The following is a 17,194-nucleotide window of genomic DNA, read 5'->3' on the forward strand; positions in this document are numbered from 1 at the left end:
ATCATTTTGACTATTTGACTTATCACAGAGTGGTATATGTCAAAGTTTAGTGAGGATTCCATTTTTGAATCATTTTAATTTTTTTTTAATGGCAGCACATAATCACACCTGCTGTCCTCTGGGGTCAAAATTGACCCTGTCTGGTTTGACTGTTATTTAAAGAATATAAAGTGGATACTTTACCCAATACTGTGTTACACCTTTAATAACAACTTCATTCAAACACATTAACACCATTTCTTTATTCCATTTGAAATTTAACGCCTATAAGACCTCATTTAAATGAACTTTTACCTTGTTTTTGAGTAAAAATAAATAAAATCATCACTTATTCTGACTATAGTTAACGATCAGAGACATACCTGACATATAAAACATGTCAACATTCATTTCCAAAACATTTAACTTTTCTAAATTAACTTTTCAGATTAGGGAGAAGGAAGAGCAACAGAAATGTAGCTTAATGCTCACCTTGCGTCGCTTGATGTGAGGTATCACCAGCTGTCGCCCGAGCTCCTCCAAGAACAGTCTCCTCCTGTTGTATGCAGACGCGTCAAGAATGTTGTAGAAGACAACGAGGGACCAACGGGCTGTCATTCTTTTGCACGTATACACACTGGTAACCTGAAACATACCAAAAAATATTCAGGAAAGGAAGTTTATTTCCCTACACACAAATTCAATGCATTATTCCTTTCCATATATAATATAAATATTATGAATAATAAATGTGCATTACCTTGTCAAGGTTATCGACACCCCCTTTGTTGTGATTGTTTTCTGCAGCAGGCGATGTGGGGGCTTCTTCAGAGGAAGAAGTAGCATGTTGGATCTATCACCTCATCATTATTTCAAGTTCAAGTTCAAGTTACTTTATTAGTACCCAGAGGTAGATTTTGTTTGCAGAAGAGTCCTCATACACACCTATCGAAAAAACAGAGGCACATATCACACATCATCCAACTTATGACAGTGGAAATTAAATATTGATATTGTATATTGTATAGTATATAAGATATTGAAGTAAACTAAAATACTAATAGTAAAAAGAAAATAAGTAAGTAAATAAAATAAATACAGCAAGGAGTAAATAAAAGCAGCAATAATCATCTGTGCAAAATACAGCTATGCATGGATTAAAGCAAAATAAAATCTTTTGACTGAAATGTATTGTCGAGCTGTAGCCAAGTCATATTCCCAATTTGTAATTTGTGAAACATGTTACAGGGCACGTTACTTGACACGTGCTTAAAAAATAAGATAAGATTTACAGCCTCACCCCACACCATTTTCTCTAATGCAGACATAAAGTTTAAATATTTGACCAACAGTGTTTTACAGGAGGATGATCTGAACAGCTGTTCTATTCACACTTAAAAAAATTTTTTGTCTTTTCAATGTCATTTTCAATCTATGAAATCAAACTGTCTTTACTCTTCCAAATAATCAACCATCTACAGAGCTTTTCAGTACGCTATTTTTCTACTTTTTCTCATCATCATAATTATTATTATTATTATTATTATTAATTATTAGTATTATTATTATTAATAATAATAATAATAATAATAATAATATTGTTTAAAGTGAGCCTCTTATCGTTTAACAGAAAAATACATCATACAAGCAGCAATTTTTGCAGCCTTGTCAGTCTGATGGCGAGTTATCACCTTTCTGTCATCACTAACATACTGTTAATAATCAAAGAAGCTCTGAGGCTTTGTTCTATATGTTATAATACAAGATTTAAGCATTGAGCTACAATCAGGCAACATTCACATTATAAAGTTTCAGGGCGTTCCTGTAACCATGGTAACTCACGGTGCCAGAGGGGAGGGAGAGATGCTGAATGAAGCCGTTTACACAGATACACTGCAGACAAAGTCCAGACTATAGTTGTTATTTCACACATGTAGCACACAACAGGAGACTCTCCATGTCAGACGAGTTCTCACGTGTTGACTAAACTCAAAAACTAATTGATAACGTAGCAGCGCAACGAGTCCTTGCTAGCTAAGCAGCTAAACTTTAGCACCGCTCCGTGTTGAGATCCCGCCCTGTGTGGTTCACTACACTGTCATTGGTCAGGCGTGCACACACTGTTAACGATACCATTGGCTGTAGAGTGTGACAATCCATCAATAACAATCAGCCAACACTTGTTCTCCTCCGATCTACACTGATCTCATAAGTTGCCTCTGTGAAGTTTGAATGATGGAAATCCGTCGTAGCGACGGAGAACTTTAATCCATGGCTATGACTTATTCCTCAGTGTAATGGCTGCAGGGACAAAACTGTTTTTGTGTCTTTTTGTACTACACCTAGGGATTGTAAACCTGCGCTCAGAGGGGAGAAGCTGAAACTCAGTGTGCAATGGATGGGAACTGTCATTTAAAATTGAACCACATATGTGCTGTAGCTGTTTTGTATACAAGGTCTCCACGTTGAGCTGAGGCTCACCAGTCAGCCTGCTAGACCACTTTACTATTTGGTTGAGTGAGCTTTTATTTTTCAAAGAGAGGTTCCCAAACCAGGCTGCTAGTGCAAATAATAAAACTGATTCAATAAAAGCATGGTAAAAGAGTCATGATAGATTTGTCAATGTGGAAGCGACTCAATTTCCTCAAACAGAACAGGTGTCAATGCCCTTTTCCATGCTCTTTTCCACAACATGGTTAAAAATGAGCTCACAAGCCTCCTGTGCAGTATAGCGCCTCTGCCTCCTCATTGTGCTGCCTGTCTCTCTCAGACTTAAATGTGAAATGCCCCAACACCTGTGAGAAAAGACCTTTTTTGTTGTTTTGTAATAACCATTGCTTGACCCCACACATCAAACATCCAAGATCAAAGATGTTTTGGAAAGCAGTATGGTGTAACAATTTGCTCCATCGCACCACTTTGTGCTGCAGGGTCTTTTTGACCCCAGAGGACAATTATTAAGGACAAGTAATTCGATTGGACAATAATTCAATCAAATTATTTCAAATTTATTTCAATCATTAAGAGCATAGTATCGGACAACCCCCATTATTTTCAGACCATTTGATGAATAAAAAACAAATTTTGACGGGAAAAAATTTAACTTGGGGTCAGAACCCCAGGACAACACGAGGGTTAAGGTACGTATGAATTGTTGTTTTAAGTTTTTAAGGTAAGTATAAATTGTGGGGCTGGGACTTTATCACATTAATTACGATTAATTAATTACAGAAAAAATAACGCGACAAAAAAAATAACGCATTTAATCGCAATTTATTTTTGCACTCCAAACAGCGTGGAACATTGCTCGTTGCACAAGTTCTGGCAAACCCGTAATACCGATGCACAGGACACAACACAAGAAATGGAAACCGATGAGAAGTCGTTGCTGGGTTCAGTGGGTGGAAATTTTAGTTTTAAAAAACTACCAGGTGGAAACCTGGATAAAAGCCCAGTTGTGTGCAAATTGTGCAAGAAAGAATTTGCCTATCACCAGAGCACTTCCAGCCTCCGCTACCACCTCAATGCCAAACATGTTGCAGCTAGCACAGACAACACTCCTAGTTCAAGCAGGCAGTGTCGCCAATCCACACTCGACAAGATAACAGGGTTCAGAGCCAAAATGAGTAAGTCCACGAATGACAAATTAACAAACGCACTGGCGAAGTGGATTGCAGTGGACTGTCAGCCACTCTCGGTGGTAGACAGGTAGGGACTGTCATCAGTTGATGGATCATTTTTGTTTCTGTGTTGTTTTTCAAAACCATTTATGGTAGAAAGGGCACTTTATGTTTAACTGTTGGACTGTTTATTTTATGCCAAGGATATTATTCTAACTATTTTGCAATGTTAGTACAGTACATTCCAGAAAAGTGGAAACCTAAGTTCTGTTTTTTATTTTAATAAACAAAAACAAATGTCTTTAAGACATAGAAAGTTTACAAAAAGTCCTGAAAAAGCTTGAATACAGCTAACTTGAATTTAAGTTTGTGCCTTGTGAATAATGCAATCATAATATTCTTTGTTCATATTGCACTTTATGTTAACACTCAGTGGTGAAAATAAACACGATTTTGTTGTTTAAGCTCATTTATGTGTCTATTCATTGATTCAGTCATATACCAAAATCCATTTAAATTTAAAAATTTTGCTTCCTGTGTCAAATATTGATATGCGATTAATTGAGATTAATTAATTACAAAGCCTCTAATTAATTAGATTATTTTTTCTAATCGAGTCCCACCACTAATAAATTGTTGTTTTAACTTTTTAAGGTAAGTATGAAGTGTTGTTTTTAACTTTTATGGTAAGTATGAACAGAGTATGCAAGGTTAAAATCTCATATCGAGCAGGCTCTACAAATAACCTGCACAGGCACATTAGAACTGTACATTCATCAGTGCAGTTGGAAGTGAACCTGCTACTAATGAAAGTGCCAGTTTGTCTGCTGCATCTGTTGCTGCTGCTGCAGTTGTAACCCAGCTGTAGTTTCAGTCAGCTGATGTTTTCAGTTAGTATCGTTTTGTGTAGTGCCCTTTAGACGGTGTCATATTACGACAGTGTTACGACAGCCAATAGTATGATGCTTCTGGTAGGGATCGTGGGCCCAGTAGATCATTATTGCTGTGTATTGACGTGTGTCCTGCTCATCAGTGCTCTGTATTAGCCTGACTTCATTTATAAATACAATGTTTCCTTGCTAGTGGGTCATTATTGGAGCAGAGACTGCTTTTAATGTGGCTACTGGGAGAACAGCTGCCGCCTGCCATCTCTTGGACCCGTCTGATATTTTCAGGCAAAACATCACATTGCACTTCACATATAGAGCTCTATATAACTTATTTTTTGCTGGCCAGTACTAAACATATTTTTTTTTGCTAACGACAATTAAAAGGACAAACAAAGGCTTCCTTTCATTTTGAATTGAAGACCGTCCGGTATTGAATTATTCTCATGGGTTGAGAAAGGGACTCCCAATTCAAACAGACAAGGAGCATCTTGTCCGGTGCCTTTGTAAAGAGTAAAAATAATAATTTCATTGTTTATAGAGAATGTAAACAATCATTTGTTTTCAGAAAAGAAAGAAAGAAAGAGGGAAATATATTTGTGTTTTATTTTTATTTTAATCCATTTATAAAGAGTTAAGGTCATACAGTTGTGGTTGTATGTTGATGGTAATGTGTATTTCTATGGTTTCCACTTCTAGCATTTGTAGCATTTCAGTTCAGAAATTGAAAATTGTGAATAAAACCGGATAGGTAGTAAACTGCTACCATAACCCTGGATAAATTCCACTTAGTGGTTACACAGTGTTTACACTACACCACCACAACCCAGAGCTCTATAAGACAGTTTGTGCAAAAGGCTATGTACTTAAAAAAATATTTTTTGTAGCACTCTGTTCCATGTTGAGTATAATAAGCCATATACATAATAAATCACCCATTCTTGAGAATTGTGACAAAACCTTTTTTTTTTTTTTTTAAAGGGGACATATTATGCAAAACTCACTTTTTCCTTGCTTTAGTATGTATATTTGCGTATCCGGAGTGCCTCCCCACCCCTTAAGCATGATTTTTCGACAACTAAGTCAATATTTCGTAAACTACTGGAGTCAGGGATTGGGTCTCTAAACGAGCCGTTTGGATTTCGACTGGATTGTGACGTCACAATCCGGTCTTTTGCATACTCCAGTCCTGGCGCTGGCTATCTCCTCCCACACTTGGCCAGCTACCTGGACGAGGATCCGCCATTTTTCTCGTTCTCGCTTAACTTCTACGGGACAGCCTGACCGCTACCATGTACAACCCGAAAGCCGAGCACTGCTGCTCTGTCGTCGGATGCACGGATCCTCCTGTTTCGCTACATGGCCTCCCTATCAAAGAGGATATCAGAGCGAAGCGGCTACATTTTGTTTATCAGGGAAACGTCCCAGCTTCAGTGAGCAAAGCGTTACGGTCTGTGCCAGTCACTTCACGTCGGACTGCTTCAGCAACCAGGGTCAGGACTGGACGCTGGACTGGCAACAAGATTGTCCCTTAAAAGATGGATCCATACCCACTGTCAATGATGGAACTGTAAGTATTTAAAAAACAGTGTAGTTTGTGTTACTTTGGCCGTTTAGCACATGAGCTAACGCTAACGCTAATGCTAACACTAACGCTAACCGTCGATGTAAATATGAGGCTAACGTGAAGTTATCAACGTTGGGCTTACTGGCCGTAGGATTCACGATTTGTCATATCAGCACTCTTTTAAAACATGACAGTGAATTGAGAAAATGAATTAGGATATTGAGATTTTATCGCTTCTAACCGGCCGGTGAACCACTGCTCGGCCGTAAACAAGCAGAGGAGATTGTATGAAATCGTCTCGGTTGTTAGCGGACGGTGAGGTACTGTTCCTCCGTGAACACGCAGAGGAGACGGGGTGAAATGTCTCGGTTGTTAGCGGACGGTGAGGTACTGTTCCTCCGTGAACAAGCACAGGAGACGGGGTGAAATGTCTCGGTTGTTAGCGGACGGGGAGGTACTGTTCCTCCGTGAACACGCAGAGGAGACGGGGTGAAATGTCTCAGTTGTTCGCGGATGGTGAGCTACATTAATTCATTAGCATGTTGTGCTAAAGGACAGTGACCTGCACGTTACCTTCAGTCAAGCAATCACTACTTTGTTTTGGAGCCGGAGACAGGGGTTAGCTGCTACATGTCTGCTGTGCTACTATCAGTTATATGCAGGCATGGACACAGAAAAGTTGCTTCGCAAATGTGTATAGCTCATTGCCATGGTCACGCAATGCTGTCCTCACGTCTTCCACCCGGCAGGAAGAGGTGGGCGGCGCACGCGGTAGCTCATTAGCATAAAAGGGAAAGTCACTCAAACCTGCCGCTTAAAACAGGGCTGTGAAACTGGTGTGTAAACACCCCTGCCGTGCTCAATCCTTCGGTTTTTTCGACCAAAGCATGTTACTATCATTCCATTTAGACATCAAGGAACCATGTCAACAAGCAGAAATGAGCATAATATGTCACCTTTAAATTATTTTAACCTTCAATCATGCTTGGAAGATATATTTTAAAAGATCAAAGTCTTGGCTATTAAACCTTGTAATGGGCCAACCACCCAGTGATTTAATTTTTTCTTAAATAGCATTTTTTGCAGCTGAGGACTTGAACTTTGTCAACTCCGTCAGGCACACAAAAAGTCATAGTATTATAATATAAAACATTAAGGAAATGTTTAATGATTTTTGTTGTATTAAATACAAGATGATTTAATTAGCTGTATAATCAAAACGTTTAATATTTTCTTATTCAAGAAATAAATACCATTATAATGTTGCCAACTTACAATTTTTGTTAATAATGTCATTTGTCTTCGTGATAAACAACATATAATATAATTTATAACACAAAGGACACACATTAGGTGTACCAAAGACACTTTTTATTGACATGAACTCATTTTATAAACCATTATGAACATATATTTCATGAATATCACAGAAAAAGTCCGTCTGACGGAGGTGACTTCTCTATGACGGAGTTGACAGCCAACTGACGGAGTTGACGTCATATGAAACATAATAGTACACAAACCTTAAAAACTGGAAGCACACAGAAAGCCATTCCAAACATGAATCTTCTCTTTTTGATTGTTTCAGATTTTGACTTGAAATCAGCTAATTCATCGATACCTTAAAAAAATCTGAGAAGATTGAGAAACTTTGTAACCAAACTGATCAACTTTCAAACTAAATAACAATAACTGTGAAAGACCTATTTTCCCCTGAATTAAACAGCCACCATTTATTACAACTAGGGATGGGACGACATATCTAAATTCAATATTGCAATACAAAAATGTAAGGACATGTATAGGTCAGAAAATTGGGGATGCAGGAATTCCACTCTCACATCCTGGTTTTCACCATCCACAGAAACAGCTCTGGCCAACCACCAGTGCTCTTCATAAACTACTGCCATCCAGTCCCCAGGTTTAATACTCTCAGCAGTTATTCCTGTGGATGTGCCCTCAGGGCCTGATGGTGGCTCTTCTTCCATTTCCACCAGAAGTTGTGCAAAAGGTCTTAACACACATCAGTCCCTCCAGAAAAACACGATTATGCGATCGCATAATTCAACGCATAATCAGCCAAAGTCCGCACATTTATGCAGGGGCCGCATTTTTTTCAAAGACACCACACTTTGGCCGCATAAATCGCCAATTTCCGCGCAAAATGCACAAAATATGCGGGGCTTGCATGATTTCATAATCCCCACATTTTCGTTGAAAAAAAGTCACATACATCTTCGCAGAAAGTTGAAAAATGTTGCGTTTACTTCACACAAGAGCAGCCATTTTCCTCCTGTTGCCTTGGGAACGTTATGAAGTGAAGTCATTGGAAAGCTGAGAACTTAATTATTCCCAGCACTTTCTGTGATGTAGTATGCTTGCTTACCATAGGAAGTCATTAGAAATTACTAGGTCTAATAATACTAATATTATCAGCTGAGCTCCGAGTGCAAATAAAGCCAATTGGTCGGGGTGAATCAGGTTGGTCATCACCTTATCTAACCTTACAGCTAGAATCTTAGCAAGAATTTTACTGTCACAGCCAATCAAACTGATTGGTCTATAGCTTCTACAGTCTCAGACAGTGTGGGGGGTAGGCTGCCCTTATCCAGTGCTTCACTATACATTTGCAGAAGTAGAGGGGAGAGTTCCTCAGCATACACCTTAAAAAATTCTGCTGTGAAGCCGCCCAGGCCTGGCGCCTTGCTAGATGGAAGGCCTCTAATAACATCCACAATCTCCTCCCTAGTGATTGGCGCGTCAAGCAAATCTACCTGGTCCACTGATAAGGTGGGGAGAGTGAGGGAGGTCAGAAATGCATGCATCTCTTGCTGGTCAACTTGCGTTTCTGACGAGTAAAGCGTTGCCTAAAACTCTCTGAATATCTTATTTATCTCTTTGGGATCACGCGTAACAGCACCACCTTCTGTCCTAATTGCTGCTATTGTGCTCTGAGACTCTCTCTGTTTAATCTAGCCAGCAATCTTCCTGCTTTGTCGCCCTCTTCTAAGTATTTTTGCCTAGCTCTGAAAAGAGAGAACTCTGCCTTCTGAGTCAGAATGGAGTTAAGTTCATATTTTAGTCTGGTCAGATTAGTGAGATTTGAGGGGGTCATATTTTGCTTAAATACAGCTTCAGCGGCATAAATCTCCTTCTCCAAATCAAGTTGTTTTGTTATGTTAGATTTCTTTTTGAAAGAAGCACGTTGTATTACATGACCTCTAATAAAGGCCTTGAACGCTTCCCATTCCACACCAGCAGATGGTGCTGACGCCAAATTAGTTTCTATAAAAAGATTAATTTGAGTCCTTAAAGATTCTTTGAAACTTAGGTCAAGCAAAAGGCTGGAATTGAGCCTCCACCTGGGGGACTTAGGGGTATTGCAAAAAGGGGTTACACAAAGAAACACAGGAACATGATCCGAGAGGAGAATGCTACCGATAGAGCTAGATACTATGGAGGCGATACCAAATCCAGAAACAAAAAAATAATCGATCCTAGAAAATGTATTGTGACGCGGGGAATAGAAAGTATAATCTCTTGTGGTTGGGTTTAATAACCGCCAGACATCAACTAGATCAGAAGCTTTGCCCATTTTGTGCATAATGGAGGCTGATTTGCATTGACGCTGTGATGGGGTGCTACGATCCAATGTTATCCATAACCTGATTAAAGTCACTCCCCATCAAAATCGGGTAGTCTCCCATATCTTTGAGTTTACACTTTAGTTGCCCAAAGAATGTGGGATCATCAATATTAGGGGCGTAAACATTAGCTAATATTACATTATGGCCCTGAAATCTCAGCGAGAAGTAACAAAACCCATCCAGCATCATCAATACTTTCCCTAATACATTTGAATTGCATTTGTTTGTTGGACTAGAATTGCTACCCCCCTGCTATGACCATTCCAGCACGAGGCGGAGACATGACCAACCCAATCTCTGCAAAGCTTTCTAGATTCCTGAGTTAATAAGTGAGTCTCCTGCAGAAATGCTATATCACATCTTTTCGGCTTAATAAATGTTATGACTTTTTTCCTTTTGATAGGGTGGTTAAGACCTTGCACGTTCCATGTCATTAGTTTCAAGGTCCTTCCTTTATCAGCCTGCATCATTAGATTGGAGTAGGTCCTAGCAACCGATGCATGTAGGGGATGTAACCTATCATTAGGAACCACCATCACTGAGCAACAAGCATCATGTACATGGGCAGGAAAAGAATTGGGAAAAAAAGAAAAAGAAAAAAAGAAAACAATATGACAGGAAAAAAAAGACGTGTATACATACTGATACATGGTGACCGTGAACTGTCGTCACCTGCAGGTGCTCAAAAAGCACCAAACCTAACACACAAAAAACTTGGTCCGTGACTTTGAACAGTCTAACAGCTCGCGAAGAGGGCAGTCATGCAGCTTTAATTATGTAGCTACAAATTAGTAAGGGCTACATCAGTACAAGAACTGTGTAACGGTCATAAGCAATAAATAGTCAAATATAACCAAAATACTTGAACAAGTTAGTTTTAAGTATCTCTCCACTCATCTAGTAATGTCTATCTGAGGCATATGTCTCCCCATTAAGCCCTTATCAGCTCTGGGTTGGTCTATAGTGCTAATGGAAATGGTGGGAAGGAGCGGAAGAAGACAAAACAAAACAAATGTATTTCTCCACCCCAAAAACAGGTGAAATAATAAGTGGGTGAGTAATAAAATAAAGGTACACCAGTAAGTTCAGGGAGTGACATACATTACAGATATGCTCCCCCTACTATAGCAACTCTAATGCCAACAGTATAGACAAATAACAATCTGAATCAGAGCACAACCAAAAATGATAGGTATAATAAAAGCCATAATGCCTCCATCCAAAATAGTAAATGAAATATCTCTTTCATATTCAGATGTGTTTAACAGTGTAAATGAGAGACGTGTACAGTTCAACTGGATGGTTCTAGGTAACTTAAGGACAGAATATGAATATGCTTTCACGGGGGCAGAGAGCGAATGAATTCCAGTGCTTTTTTGGGGTCTGTGAACTCACGTCTACCGTCCACCGTCCTCAGGGAGAGCACAGCTGGATACATCATGGAGAACTTGATCCGACGCTCGTGAAGCAGGCATTTGCATTGATTGAAAGAAGCCTGTTTCTCGGTGACAAGTTTGGAGTAGTCAGGAAAGACCATGATGTGATGCTTGTCCCAGTGCACCTTTCCCATCTTCCGCGCAGCTTCAGCGATCCGTTCCCTGTCCTGGAATCTCAGGAAACGAGCAAGGATCGGTCTAGGGGGCTGGCCGTCAGGTCTGCATCTGGCAAGGGTCCGGTGCGCGCGGTCAATTTTGAGGTCCCCCTGAAAATCAATGTTCAGCATCTGTGGGATAACTTTGCGTAGAAACACGAGTGTGTCCGGGCCCTCGCATCCCTGCAGGAAACCAACAAAGCGCAGATTGTTCCGCCAGCTCCTATTTTCCAGGTCGTCCAGCTTCTGTCGCAAGATTTCCACCTCAGTTTGAGTGGCGGGAGGATTAGTTTCTAGCGCCTGATGAGCGTCTTCAAGGAAATCTATGCGAGACTCAACATTGTTCAGGCGTGTAGCAATGTCAGACAGCTTGGCCTCCACAGCCCGAGTTGCTGACTGAATGGCATTAAGCTTGCGCTCTTGAGACTCTGAGGTTTCTTTTAAAAGTGCATAGATGCTCGATATGTCCTTAACCATCTGGTTGGGGGGGGTAGCTCTGTCGCTGGGAGTTTTGGAGGGCAACGGCGAGTTGTTTATAGCCGCAGTGTTACCTGCTTTAGCTGTGTTACTAGCTTCGCCGGGTTTGCTAGCTGCCTCTTGGCTTCATATTGCGGGCTTTTGCTGCTGGCCAGGCATCGTAACTCAACGAATGTAGTTTCAAAATACTCCAACGTAAAAAATGTGTCACACACATGTCAAAATAAAGCAACGTGTAACTCTTCATTTAAATAAAATAAACTACTCAACTGCAGAGCCTCCGACTAAGCTGCCATCTCTGCTGCCTGCATCACGTGACTCCCTGATTTTGAAGACTTTTAACACATTTTTTAATCGTTTGAAGTTGTAAATTCCTGTCTTGGACAACGGTGTTTTCTGGCATGGCAAGTTTAGAAGTTAAAAAAAAAAAAAAAGCACACCAATACATTTTATAAATCATTTATTTCATATATATAAATCCTTTAAAAGTAAATTTTCACCAAAAAATAAATGGAATTAGTGTGTTGATAATTAATAATTTTAAGTTTTTTTGGTAGGACATGATTTGTCCCAATTCTCAAGAATGGGTGAAATATTTGTACATTAGTAATTAAATTTATACATATTTTTTTGTAATAAATTAATTAATTTAAGCAACAAAAAATTGGAGGAGCCACTTGGGAAAGAGCCAGCTCATTTTAGTGAGCCGAGTCATAAGAACCGGCTCTCTTAAAACAGCTGGAATTCCCATCACTAACGGGAGGTGCACGGTCCTTCCCACTTGAAGCCTCAATCACTCAGTCCCAACCGGGTTGACGGTCGCGCCCGTAGCGTACCTCCGTCCAACCCCCATCCATTGTTTTGTTTTGGAGTCGTGTATTTATGTAATTATAGTTATTGAAATATTTATCATCGTCATCATCATCATCATCATTATTATTATCATTGTTGTTGTTATCTACGAATAATAATAAATAATCCCAAGGGCTACCACCAATCACATTGTGAAGTTTGCGGACGACACAACAGTGGTGGGCCTCATCAGGGATGACCACGACCTGGCTTACAGGGAGGAGGTCGAGCAGCTGGTGGGCTGGTGTAGAAAAAACAACTTGATCCTGAATGTGGACAAAACCAAAAAGATCATTGTCGACTTCAGGAAGAAGCAGCCCAGCCACGTTCCACTTCTCATCAACAACACGGCTGTGGAGGTGGTCAGCAGCACCAAGTTCCTGGGGGTGCACATCACAGACAACCTCACCTGGTCTGTGAACCCTCGGCACTGGTCAAGAAGGCACAGCAGCGTCTGCACTTCCTGCGAAGGATGAGGAGAGCCCTCCTGCCCCCGCAGGAGCACCATAGAGAGCATCCTGACCAGCTGCATTTCCATGTGGAGGACAGCGGAGAAGATCATTGGGACTTCTCTCCCCTCCATTCAGGACATTGCTCCCAAGTGCTGCATGTCCCGAGCTGGAAATATTATCAGAGACTCCTCCCACCCTCACCATGGACTGTTTTCCGCGCTGGCCTCTGGAAAGAGGTTCTGCAGCTTTCAGTGCAGGACCACAAGGTTCTATAACAGCTTTTTCCCCCCTTGTCATCAGACTGCTTTCAGTAATTTGCACTTTTTAGTATGTTTCTGTTTTTGATATTTATTTCTTATTGTGGTATTTTTTGATATACTTTCATTTTAATTTCTATGCTGAGCCTCTGAAACAAAATTTTGTTCATTTGTTGCTCACAGAATGACAATAAAATCTGTCTAAGTCTAAGTCTCTAAGAAATGAAAATATATGGAGCTAAATCAGGGTCAAATGTTTTGTACTTGAAAAAGTCAAATTTGAAACTGAAATTTCAAGTTTTGATCTTGAATTTTGAAAAATACATCAACGTATTCAAAATAAAAATAAATGTACAAAAAGTTTTTTCAGGTTAAAAGTAATTATGATCAACTCTGGTAATTCTTTTGAATAAATCATTTATTTTCATTTTCCACTTTCATATGTTTTGATATTTGGGATCCTATTTCTTTCAGTTGCATGTTTTATCTTTTCAGATTCAAATCTTAGTTTTTTTTCAGTTTCAGATCTTTCTTTTTCAGTTTCAAATCTTTTTTTCAGTTTCAGATCCTTTTTTTTCAGTTTCAAATCTTTTTTTCAGTTTCAGACTTTTGACCCTGATCTAGCGCGGGGGGCGTGGCATCAACTGAGAGGGGTGTGGAATCATGACAGACAGCTTAACCAAAGGGCTACAGACCTTCCCCTATCATGTTGCCTTCAGGGAACGTAGGATCTAAAACGATTCGGCTACGCCACATGATTGGCAGTGAAAAAACTACTGTCAGTGACAAACTTCCATTTGCACACCATGCACGAATATCCTGCACAGCTAAAACTGTTTTAATTTCCAAGGCTGTTTAGATGTGAGATGTGGAAGCTGTTTTAGACAGTACTGAGGACCAATTGTAGTACAGGAGCGACAAAATCACGCCAGATTGTGCACAGACACCCCCACTTTAAGTACTGAAATGTCCGACACGTAGCACTGGACCCAGCACACAGGTGAGAAAAGTAAGGTTGGGAAATCGTGATAAATATCAAAATGAGAGGTCGTTTTGTGTTTTTTTCAGCACCCCATGCATTCCTGCAACCACAAAACAGCACTACCTTTAATCAAATTAACAGCAGTATCAGTATTTTTCACGCAATACATAGGCTAACATTACTGCCTACAACTGCGTTAGCAGCCACTCGATGCTAACGTTAGCCCTATGCTTAACCTCTAGCTTTGATAATTCACCACTTAAAAGATGTCAGAAACATTGTATGTTGTTACAAAACGACCTCTCATTTTGATATTTATCACGATTTCCCAACCTTACTTTTCTCACCTGTGTGCTCGGTCCAGCAGGTGAGCCAGCAGAACCGGACGCCATGGCCAGCGGACACTGCGAAGCATTCACAGTGCTACGTGGAAATCGGACATTTCAGTACTTAAAGTGTGGGTGTCTGTGCACAATCTGGCGTGATTTTGTCGCTCCTGTACTACAATTGGTCCTCAGTACTGTCTAAAACAGCTTCCACATCTCACATCTAAACAGCCTTGGAAATTAAAACAGTTTTAGCTGTGCAGGATATTCGTGCATGGTGTGCAAATGGAAGTTTGTCACTGCCAATCATGTGGCGTAGCCGAATCGTTTTAGATCCTACGTTCCCTGAAGGCAACATGATAGAGGAAGGGCTGTAGCCTTTTGGTTAAGCTGTCTGTCATGATTCCACACCCCTCTCAGTTGATGCCACGCCCCCCACGCTAGATCAGGGTCAAAAGTCTGAAACTGAAAAAAAAGATTTGAAACTGAAAAAGAAAGATCTGAAACTGAAAAAAAGATTTGAAACTGAAAAAAAACTAAGATCTGAATCTGAAAAGATAAAACATGCAACTGAAAGAAATAGGATCCCAAATATCAAAACATATGAAAGTGAAAAATGAAAATAAATGATTTATTCAAAAGAATTACCAGAGTTGATCATAATTATTTTTAACTTGAAAAAACTTTTTTTACATTTATTTTGAATACGTTGATGTATTTTTCAAAATTCAAGATCAAAACTTGAAATTTCAGTTTCAAATTTGACTTTTTCAAGTACAAAACATTTGACCCTGATTTAGCTCCATAAAAATACATTTATTTATGCATTTTTTAACTAACTAAAATGATCTATGAAATGAAAAATAATAATTTGTGTGTAAGATGAAAAGAAATTAAATTGTTTTTAAGTATATAAATGAAAAAAGTGTGTGCCAAGGGCGACGTTTCGACCTGTAGTACTTCCTCAAGCCAAGGTACACTAAAAAGAAAACAAGTTGGCTGTTCTTGACTGGCTGACTGAGGTGCTTCTCTTCCTGTGGTCAGAGCAGAAGTGAGCTCTCTCTCCTACAAGCCTCCTTTTACACCCTCCCGATTTTGTGTCCCTTAAGCTTTAGTGGTTTCTTCTTAGATTGTCCTTTTCACTTCATTTGTCCCTCCCCCTTTCCTCCAATGTTATAAGCTCCATATGAATTTAGATAAATGTAGAGTCTTTAAGGTATGTATGAATTGTTGTTAACTTTTTTAGGTAAGTATGATTTATTATTTTAGGGTTTGGGCAGGGGAACTGAGCCCGCGCCCCAAAAGGCACGGGAGGTGTGTAGCACTAGTGTCCACCAGACACACTATTAAAGCCACTGGACCAGTTCTAGGTTCTGATGGAGTGGGGCGACAGGTTAAAATTAGACCAGAGACCAGGTTCTTTAAAATTAAAGCCAGTACTTTACTTAAAGTAAACAAGAACAATAAACATAACAGTGTTCAGACAGTGTCTAAGGTATCCTGCAGGTATGGGTTAGGGTGTAACACTTCAGTAGGGTGTAACACTTCAGTTCAAGTTCAATAAAGTTTAAGTTCAGTTCAGTTATTTTTCCAACTCAGTTCAGTTCAAAAGAAATATCTCCAACACTCCTACCTCTCCGGCAGCGAGTTTACCAGTAATCCATCCGGCAAATCCTCATTGAAGCGATGAATATGAAGGTGAAGATGAAGATGTCTTTTACGAACGAAGTCTGTGGGTTTGGCTCGCCATCTTGTGTCCCACGGCTGCGTGCGTATGTGTGGTCTCCCGCACCTAGGAAGAGTGTCTCTCTTTGGTCAAACTTCATTCAGGAGCAAGCAAAAAAACCTGACCTGTACAACAGGCCATAAACAAAATAAATTACTCTGTCCATGCAAATGAAATAACCTTTTACAGCGAGTTTAAATCATAATGTTACTGTTACGTGGTGTAACCGGGCCCCACACAGTGACATGGGTACTTTTCCTCCTGCCGCTGGGCCGTATAACTCCTCTTTTTACATGAAATAAAACTCTTTGGTTGATAAACCGCAGACTATTAGCCGCTAAACAGTTTAGTTTGACTTTTCTCCGCACATTTTTTAGCTAAGGCTATTAGCGCTTTGCTAGCGACCAGTCACTTACTCAAGTGCAAACAGTACAAGGAAGCAAAAAACGAGCTGAAACTCACCAAAACCGCTGTGGCTTATTCAGACATGGTCCTCATGAAACACCAAGTAGATGGGTATTATTTTCCAGGCGTTAAAGCAACTGTCTTTGTAACTATTTCACTCGTTAATTTCTCTGCTTCTCTTCGCTTCTCTTCTGCTCTTGGCTCTGCTGCTCAGCTCTGCCAGGAGCATCGTAAACACAGGGCAACGAGTGTCTTAAAGGGGAAGCGTCATCACATTTCTTAAAGGCATTTTTTAAATCATTTCCATTAAATTATTGCCAAATCTGTGTTAAGTGGCTCTTAATGAAATGTATGCATTTTAATCCAAAAACACATTTATGCTTCTTAACAAAATAACCATATTTATGCTTTTAAAATGCTTTTATA

The 17,194-nt window shown here is 39.8% G+C and overlaps 1 long non-coding RNA gene across 1 annotated transcript; it reads right to left on the reverse strand.

Annotated features, from left to right (window-relative positions):
- Positions 1-800: 800 nt before the first annotated feature.
- Positions 801-16,925, reverse strand: LOC141014966 (uncharacterized). The gene is made up of 3 exons (XR_012180525.1): positions 16,826-16,925; positions 16,271-16,429; positions 801-924 (listed from the first exon to the last, which is right to left on the reverse strand). It is a non-coding gene; the product is annotated as an uncharacterized lncRNA (long non-coding RNA).
- Positions 16,926-17,194: the final 269 nt, after the last annotated feature.

Source organism: Pagrus major, chromosome 19 (genome assembly GCF_040436345.1).
Source record: "Pagrus major chromosome 19, Pma_NU_1.0".
Lineage (NCBI taxonomy): Eukaryota > Metazoa > Chordata > Actinopteri > Spariformes > Sparidae > Pagrus > Pagrus major.